The sequence below is a fragment of the Bubalus bubalis genome, chromosome 6 (genome assembly GCF_019923935.1).
Source record: "Bubalus bubalis isolate 160015118507 breed Murrah chromosome 6, NDDB_SH_1, whole genome shotgun sequence".
Classification (NCBI taxonomy): Eukaryota; Metazoa; Chordata; class Mammalia; order Artiodactyla; family Bovidae; genus Bubalus; species Bubalus bubalis.
Window position 1 is genome coordinate 106,636,863 of NC_059162.1, and position 9,954 is coordinate 106,646,816.

At 40.2% G+C, this 9,954-nt stretch overlaps 1 pseudogene; it reads left to right on the forward strand.

The window, feature by feature from the left end:
- The first annotated feature begins 8,528 nt into the window (after positions 1-8,528).
- On the forward strand, positions 8,529-8,656 carry LOC112585840 (annotated as a pseudogene).
- Positions 8,657-9,954: the final 1,298 nt, after the last annotated feature.

A 9,954-nucleotide genomic window follows, 5' to 3' on the forward strand; every position in this document is an offset into this window, starting at 1 on the left:
CAGGTGGGGTAGACAGCTATTGCCAATCCCCTCCTATCCTGCCTCCCTATACTGCAAAGCCTAGAAACCTAAGACTACATTTCCTAGACCTTCTTGTACCTGGATGTGTTTTAAATTCCCCAATACATGTGTAAGGAGCTTTTGTTGAATTTGGAACTGAGTTAAGTGACGGAGAAGTGAAGCAACATGTGATGATTTAGGAAGTCATTGCTCTGGCTGTGGCTTCCCCTTCCCTAGATCTTGGCTAAGGTGTTGTGTTCTCAGAACCAATAGTTAGGACAACTTCCTATTTCCCCACTTGTCTAATGTGGCAGAGATAATAGTTTTCCTGGTGAAAGTTGTGCCTGACTTGCATCAATCCTCATTCAATAACCAGCTCCGAGTAAGCATGCACACATGCTAAGTTGCTTCGTGTGTGTCCAGTTCTTTGTGACCCTCTGGACTATAGCTTGCCAGGCTCCTCTGTCCATGGGATTCTCCAAACAAGAGTACTGGAGAAGGGTTGTTGTGTCCTCCTCCAGTGGATCTTACCCACCCAGGGATCAAACTCCTGTCTCTTATGTCTCCTGCATTGGAGGGTGGGTTCTTTACCCCTAGCACCACCTGGGAAGCCCAGCCTTAAGTATAGATTACTACAATTTGTGAGTCTTATTTGCAGTAGGCTCTGTGAAGTATACTGGTCCAGTCCTGAGCTGATGTCCCAAGCAGGGCCGCTCTTGAATGTTAAGTGCGTAGTAGATACAACATTTCTTCTTGTCCCTCAGCATCGTGGCCCCTTGTCCTGCATTTGTGAAATTCCCTCAGGTTATGAATCTAACCTATAGGGCTTATCATCCTCTATAAAAGCCGAAGTGCTAGGAACTTTCTTTCCCACATTCCTTGCAGCCAGAACATCAGTACATGGACCAGGCTCTGCCAGTTTGGCACACCAGCCTCAAAGATAGCTAGAAAAAAATGGTTTCAGGAAGATCACTTGCTGGAAAAGCAGTGGCTGCAGGGGTGGTGATCAGTCTAATACTCAATGCTGGTTGAATCATCAATACAGGCTTCATGTCAAGCATTCTGCAGCCATGGCACTCGTGTCCTTGTCACCAGACCAATTCTGTAACTTGACTTTAGCTTCCATTGTGTGACCCAGAACGTGAGTCTTCTCTTCAGTTCTCCCACTGATTCTGTGAGCAACTTAATATCCTTTTAATAAATTTCTTTCTGCCTAAAACATCCAGAACTAGTTTTTGTTGGTTGAAATTAAGAATCTTGACGGAGGGACTTCTCTGGTAATCTAGTGGTTAAGACTCTGTGCTTCCACTGTGGGGGCAAAGGTTCCATCCCTGGTCAGGGAACTAAGATCCCACATCCCAAGTGGCTGGAAAGAAAAAGAATCTTGATGGATACAAAGAAGGAAGAAACATCCTACCACTTAGGTAGAGTTTTTGTCAGCAAGATTTGAAACTTAAGGAACGCACTTTTCATTACTGAAGTATGGCCAAGTGGTAGCATGGATCCATCTATGCTATTATATGTCTTACTTGTATTAGTTAGGGTTCTTTGGATACATGTATATATCTGTATAACATATTGTTAATTATATATATATGTGTGTGTGGGTGTAACAAATTGGCTCATGCAATTATGGAGGCTGAGAAGTCCCATAATCTGCTGTCTACAAGCTGCAGACCCAGGAAAACTGATGATGGTGATGCAATTCAGTGTGAGTCCAAAGGCCTGAGAACCAGGGGAACCAATGGTTTAAATCGCAGCCTGAACAACAGAGAAGACAAGAGGAGATGTCTCAGTTGAAGCAAGTACAAAGCAAAAAGGGAGGAATTCCTCCTTCTTCAAATTTTTGTTCTATTCAGGTCTTCAACAGGTTGGATGATGCCCACCCACTTGAGAAGGGCAAGCTACTTTGCTGAGTCCACTGATTCAAGTGCTAATCTCATCCAGAAAATCCTATCCACTCATCCAGATATAATATTTAATCTGGGCACTCCATAGCCAGTCAAATTGGCACATAAAATTGACATTGATATACTACATTAATGAGGATTCTTTTGGTTTAAAAAAACCTCAATTCAAACCATATTAGGCACAATGGGAAAAATATTTTGGGCTCATTCAAATCTGTTGATTTGAGGTGAGTTAGGAATACAGGTGGGGTGCAGGACTCTTGTCCTATTTTGTCTCTGTTTTTTAGGGATTTTGTTTGTTTGTTTTTCTTTGTTTTATTTTATCTTTAGCACATTGGTTTCATTTTTTTCCTCATTGGAAACTGGCTTTCTCTACATAGCAAGAAATGTGACCAGCAGGTCCTAATTTTTTCAGTGTACAACTTCCACCCTGGAGAAGGACAAATGTTACCGATTTAAGCCTGAAGAATCCCGGAGAAGGAGGTTAATTGGCTTGACTAGAATCAAGTGCCCTCCTCAGACCAATTTACTGTGGCCAGGAGGGATGTAGTTAGGTAAAAATATGGTCTTTGCCATGATGTCTCCCATGAATGGTGAGAAGGGAGGAGTTAGTTTCCAAAAGAAGGGAGAACTGCTAGACGTGTAATACCACAGCTATTTCTCACGGTGTGCTTGATGATCGAACACACTTACATGGTAGGCACACACACGTGCTCTTTCTTCTCACACATACTTTCCCCCAATTCCCTATATAATACAATGCAGCTAAGCCATATACAACCTCAAAAGCATCCACATTCAAAATTACATCTGACTGTTGCATCCATCTCTGAGTACAGAATCTTTCAGATCAGATTAGTCGCTCAGTCGTGTCCGACTCTTTGCGACCCCATGAATCGCAGCACGCCAGGCCTCCCTGTCCATTACCAACTCCCGGAGTTCACTCAGACTCACGTCCATCGAGTCAGTGATGCCATCCAGCCATCTCATCCTCTGTTGTCCCCTTCTCCTCTTGCCCCCAATCCCTCCCAGCATCAGAGTCTTTTCCAATGAGTCAACTCTTCGCATGAGGTGGCCAAAGTACTGGAGTTTCAGCTTCAGCATCATTCCCTCCAAAGGAATCCCAGGGCTGATCTCCTTCAGAATGGACTGGTTGGATCTCCTTGCAGTCCAAGGGACTCTCAAGAGTCTTCTCCAACACCACACTTCAAAAGCATCAATTCTTCGGCACTCAGCCTTCTTCACAGTCCAACTCTCACATCCATACATGACCACAGGAAAAACCATAGCCTTGACTAGACGAACCTTTGTTGGCAAAGTAATGTCCCTGCTTTTGAATATGCTATCTAGGTTGGTCATAACTTTCCTTTCAAAGAGTAAGCGTCCTTTAATTTCATGGCTGCAGTCACCATCTGCAGTGATTTTGGAGCCCCCCAAAATAAAGTCTGACACTGTTTCCACTGTTTCCCCATCTATTTCCCATGAAGTGATGGGACCGGATGCCATGATCTTCGTTTTCTGAATGTTGAGCTTTAAGCCAACTTTTTTACCCTCCACTTTCACTTTCACTTTCATCAAGCGGCTTTTTAGATCCTCTTTACTTTCTGCCATAAGGGTGGTGTCATCTGCATATCTGAGGTTATTGATATTTCTCCCGGCAATCTTGATTCCAGCTTGTGTTTCTTCAAGTCCAGCGTTTTTCATGATGTACTCTGCATAGAAGTTAAATAAACAGGGTGACAATATACAGCCTTGACGAACTCCTTTTCCTATTTGGAACCAGTCTGTTGTTCCATGTCCAGTTCTAACTGTTGCTTCCTGACCTACATACAAATTTCTCAAGAGGCAGATCAGGAGGTCTGGTATTCCCATCTCTTTCAGAATTTTCCACAGTTTATTGTGATCCACAGAATCAAAGGCTTTGGCATAGTCAATAAAGCAGAAATAGATGTTTTTCTGGAACTCTCTTGCTTTTTCCATGATCCAGAGGATGTTGGCAATTTGATCTCTGGTTCCTCTGCCTTTTCTAAAACCAGCTTGAACATCAGAAAGTTCACGGTTCACATATTGCTGAAGCCTGGCTTGGAGAATTTTGAGCATGACTTTACTAGCATGTGAGATGAGTGCAATTGTGTGGTAGTTTGAGCATTCTTTGGCATTGCCTTTCTTTGGGATTGGAATGAAAACTGACCTTTTCCAGTCCTGTGGCCACTGCTGAGTTTTCCAAATGTGCTGGCATATTGAGTGCAGCACTTTCACAGCCTCATCTTCCAGGATTTGGAATAGCTCAACGGGAATTCCATCACCTCCACTAGCTTTGTTCGTAGTGATGCTTTCTAAGGCCCACTTGACTTCACATTCCAGGATGTCTGGCTCTGATCACACCATTGTGATTATCTGGGTCATGAAGATCTTTTTTGTACAGTTTTTTTTGTGTATTCTTGCCATCTCTTCTTAATATCTTGTGCTTCTGTTAGGTCCATACCATTTCTGTTCTTTATCGAGCTCATCTTTGCATGAAATGTTCCTTTGGTATCTCTGATTTTCTGGAAGAGATCTCTAGTCTTTCCCATTCTGTTATTTTCCTCTATTTCTTTGCATTGATAGCTGAAGAAGGCCTTCTTATCTCTTCTTGCTATTCTTTGGAACTCTGCATTCCAGCTTGTGCTTCTTCCAGCCCAGCGTTTCTTGTTTTGTAGCTAAGAAAGACTAAATTGTTTTCCTTTTTTTCACTTTAGAAACAATTTTATGTGAAAATAATCTATAATGTATTGCCTATATATGCAATTCAAAAACAATGACCAGGTTTTAAAAATTAAAAAAAAAAATTTAAATAGGTACTGGAGTCCTGGGAAAATAAAGCTTATTCTACTAGGAGTCTCAACTAAGAATTAAGTATTCCCAGGATTTCCTGTGTGGACCAGTGGCTAAGACTCTATGCTCCCAATGGAGGGGGCCTGGGTTTGATCCCTGGTCAGGGAACTAGATCCCACATGCTGTAACCAGGACTCAATACAACCAAATAAAATAAATGAAATATATTTTTTTTAAAAGAATTAAGTATTTCCCAAAGTGGAAATTATATAGTGCTATTTCAGGAACAGACTATTCAACTGATCCCCAATATTCACAAATGCCTACCATAATATTAATACTCAAGCCAGATCAAAACAGTCCAACATAATTAGGCCTCAATATATCAAACCATTATGTTCTTCTAAGATGCTAATAAACCAAAATTGGAAATACTAAAATCAAAAGAAGAGATACCGCCTGAGGGTAGTTATCATACAGATTGCTAGTTCCTTGATTTATCCTTTCTAGAACATTAAGGGAATATTTTACTGCAAAGAAAATTTTATTTTATATATTGCTTGTCATGAATTTGTCATTAGTTACTACATAAATTGCAACCACCCTCTTCCAACAACACGAGAGATGACTCTACACATGGACATCACCAGGTGGTCAATATCGAAATCAGACTGATTATGTTCTTTGCAGCTGATGATGGAGAAGCTCTATACTGTCAGCAAAAACAAGATTGGGAACTGACTGTGGCTCAGATCATGAACTCCTTATTGCCAAATTCAGACTTAAGTTGAAGAAAATAGGAAAAACCACTAGACCATTCAGGTATGACCTAAATCAAATCCCTTACAATTATACAGTGGAAGTGAGAAATAGATTCAAGGAATTAGATCTGATAGACAGAGTGCCTGAAGAACTATGGATGGAGGTTTATAACATTGTACAGGAGGCTGTGATCAAAATCATCCCCAAGAAAAAGAAATGCAAAAAGGCAAAATGGTTGTCTGAGGAGGCCATACAAATAGCTGAGAAAAGAAGAGAAGCGAAAGGCAAAGAAGAAAAGGAAAGATATATCCATCTAAATGCAGAGTTCCAAAGAATAGCAAGGTGAGATAAGAAAGCCTTACTAAGTGATCAATGCAAAGAAACAGGAAATCAATGGATGGGGAAAGACTAGAGATCTCTTCAAGAAAATTAGACATACCAAGGGAACATTTCATTCAAAGATGGGCACAATAAAAGACAGAAACGGTATGGACCTAACAGAAGCAGAAGATATTAAGAAGAGATGGCAAGAATACACAGAAGAACTATACAAAAAAGATCTTAATGACCCAGATAACCACGATGGTGTGATCATCACTCACCTAGAGTCAGACATCCTGGAATGTGAAGTCAAGTGGGCCTTAGAAAGCATCACTATGAACAAAGCTCATGGAGGTGATGGAATTCCAGTTGAGCTATTTCAAATCCTAAATGATGATGCTGTGAAAGTGCTGCATTCAATATGCCAGCAAATTAGGAAAACTCAGCAGAGGCCACAGGACTGGAAAAGGTCAGTTTTCATTCCAATCCCAAAGAAAGACAATGCTAAAGAATGTTCAAACTACCACACAATTGGACTCATCTCACACACTAGCAAGGTAATGCCCCAAATTCTCCAAGCCAGGCTTCAACAGTATGTGAACTGTGAACTTCCAGATGTTCAAGCTGGATTTAGGAAAGGCAGAGGAATTGGATATCAAATTGCCAACATCTGTTGGATCATAGAAAAAGCAAGAGAATTCCAGAAAAATGTCTCCTTCATTGACTATGCTAAAGCCTTTGGCTGTGTGGACCACAATAAACTGTGGAAAATTCTTCGAAATGGGAATACCAGACCATCTTACCTGCCTCCTGAGAAATCTGTATGCAGGTCAGGAAGCAACAGTTAGAACTGGACATGGAAAAAGAGACTGGTTCCAAATTGGGAAAGGAGTACATCAAGGCTGTACATTGTCACCTTGCATATTTAACTTATATGCAGAGTACATCATGTGAAATGCCGGGCTGGATGAAGCACAAGTTGGAATCAATATTGCCAGGAGAAATGTCGATAACCTCAAATATGCAGATGATATCACCCTTATGGCAGAAAGTGAAGGGGAACTAAAGACCTTCTTGATGAAAGTGAAAGAGGAGAGTGAAAAAATTGGCTTAAAACTCAACATTCAAAAAACTAAAATCATGGCATCAGGTCCCATCACATCAAGGCAAATAGATGGGAAACAATGGAATCAGTGACAGACTTTATTTTGGGGGTTCCAAAATCACTGCTGATGATGACTGCAGTCATGAAATTAAAAGATGCTTCCTCTTTGAAAGAAAAGCTATGACCAACCTAGACAGCATATTAAAAAGCAGAGACATTACTTTGCCAACAAAGGTCCATCTAGTCAAAGCTATGGTTTTTCCAGTAGTCATGTATGGATGTAGGAGTTGGACCATAAAGAAGGCTAAGCGTCAAAGAATTGATGCTTTTGAACTGTGGTGTTGGAGAAGATGCTTGAGAGTCCCTTGAACTGCAAGGAGATCCAACCAGTCAATCCTAAAGGAAATCAGTCCTGAATATTCATTGCAAGGAGTGATGTTGAAGATGAAGCTTCAATACTTTGGCCACCTGATGCGAAGAACTGACTCATTGAAAATAGACCCTGATACTGGGAAAGATTGAGGGCAGGAGGAGAAGGGGACGACAGAGGATGAGATGACTGGATGGCATCACTGACTCAATGGATATGAGCTTGGGTAAGCTCCGGGAGTTGGTGATGGACAGGGAGGCCTGGCGTGCTGCAGGCCATGGGGTCGCAGAGTCGGACACGACTGAGCGACTGAACTGGACTGAACTACATAAATGCTGTCTACTGCCATCAACCAAATGGCATGGCCATTTTGTGTCCACAGTTCACTTCTGTATTTACACACATAATTTTCATGAATTACAGAAGTGTATCTCTCAGTGAAGGTTTAATATTGAGATGCATCCATACTACCCGCTGTCCCACAGATAACGATGTAGGAGAGAAGTACTTTCATCCATTTCTGAGTGATCTTATGTGAAAAAAATCAATAATTTAGAAGTTCTATGCCTCCATAGGAGATTTCCAGATTCACTTAAAGAAATGGTTTCAAGCAGTAAGAGTTTTAAGAAACATCTTCCATGTCAACATCCTGTTGTAAATTCTGTACCTTTTTGTCTTCCTGCTACTTTCCTTCACCTGAAAGAAGGGCCCAGATAAGATGGATGCTTGGCTTGACTGCTTTAATGTTCTGAACTTTACGTAGTTTTTTATTTTTCTTCAACTTGTTCATTATAAATTTAGCTTGGCATTTCTGTTTGATCTCTTCAACTCTCTTCATTGCATCAGTGATTTTATTCCATAGCTCTCCCTGTTATTTGACAGTGAGAGCTATGGAATACGTTTTTCAAATTCAAGTGAATTACTGCTGTGAGTTCTATATAGTTGCTATCCGGAATGCTTTAGTCCGTCTGATCTTGTGAGGATTTCATTCTTTTTGAAGTTTTTCTAACACTTGGTTTTACAGAATCTGAACACCTTTGGAAACAAACATGATGCTGTGGCCTGGGCAAACAAGGCTGAACAGAAATAACACTTCTCAGTCTGCTTGTTGAACTCGCATGGGGATGTGCAGGCTTAAGATGAAATGACATAGCCCTGCCACAGAAAGTGCTTCTCCAAGACAAACTAAATTTCAAGTTCATTTAGCTGACATGAAATCTGTGGAATTCAGGTAAATAGGTAGATGATGCTCGCTTTGGCGGTATATATACTAAAATGGAAACAATACAGAGAAGATTAGCATGGCCTGAATGATGCTCAATGATTTTCGTGCTCAATGATGACACAAAAATTCATGAAGTGTTCCATATTAAAAAAAAAAAAAAGAAACATTGCATTAGTTGGAACAGTCTAAATGTTCTGCAACCAAATGGTCCTTAGTTCTTTACTTACTTCAGAATATTTAAGCAAATGATCTAAATGAGAAAATACTATAAAGCCTCTTCCAGAAAAATTTACAGAAATCTTTTTAACTGACCTTGATTTATACTTGTTTTTTTTCTCCTTAAACACACAAGCACAGAGTCTCCTGTAAGAAAGGACTATTAGGCTTAATTTGCTTGAGGACACTGAGATGTTAATAGAGCTTCCCAGGTGGCATTAGTGGTAAAGAACCCACCTGCCAATGCAAGAGAGGTAAGAGACATGGGTTCAATCCCTGGGTTAGGTAGATCCCCTGGAGCAGTGCATGGCAACCCACTCCAGTATTCTTGCCTGGAGAATCCTATGGACAGAGGAGCCTGGCTGGCTATAGTCCATAGGGTCGCAAAGAGTTGGACATGACTGAAGCGACTTAGCATGCATGCCCTCACTGAGATATTGATAAACTTTGAATTCCTAAGTATCTTCTACTATATTCCATTTTGCATGTAACTTTCATCCTATCAGTCTAGGAAAAGTCTTTTTTGTTTTGTTTTAGTTTTTGATTCTTCAACCACAAACTTAGAGAACATGGTTCACTTAAAGAATGAAATGTAGAATAGATGGAATCCATTTTTGCTTATAAATAATCTGATAGAAAATGAGGACAGAGCCATCTTTCAAGGTGTAATCAAGACAGAACTTCAAGGAATCCTGGAGCAATAGTAACTTGCCAAGAAAATTCAAGACACTTTCATTAACTCTCAATATTCTTTATTCTTTAGTCCCATTCAATTGTATGTACATATTATTTTCCAGATTATTATGTCATAGACTGAGGTGAGAGGGAAATATTTGTTTTCAATATAGTCCAACAACTTTGGTAGCTAGGCTCCAAGATGGTACCCAATAATCCTCTCCTTTTGATATTTATTTATTTGTTATTTTAAAAATGTTGCAACCAAAAGATATTTAAACACCCCAAGTGTCCATCAATTGATATATGGATAAAATATAGTAATTCTATACAAGGGAATATTTTTTCAGAAAAAAAAAATTTCCCAGTTTTATTGAGAGCTGATTGACATGTAATACTGTGCAAGCTTAAGGGATATAACTTGATAATTTGGTATGCCTATATATTGCAAGGGCTTCCCTCATAGCTCAGTTGTTAAAGAATCTGCCTGCAATGCAGGAAACCCGGGTTCGATTCCTGAGTTGTGAAGATCCCCTGGAGAAGGAAATGGCAATCC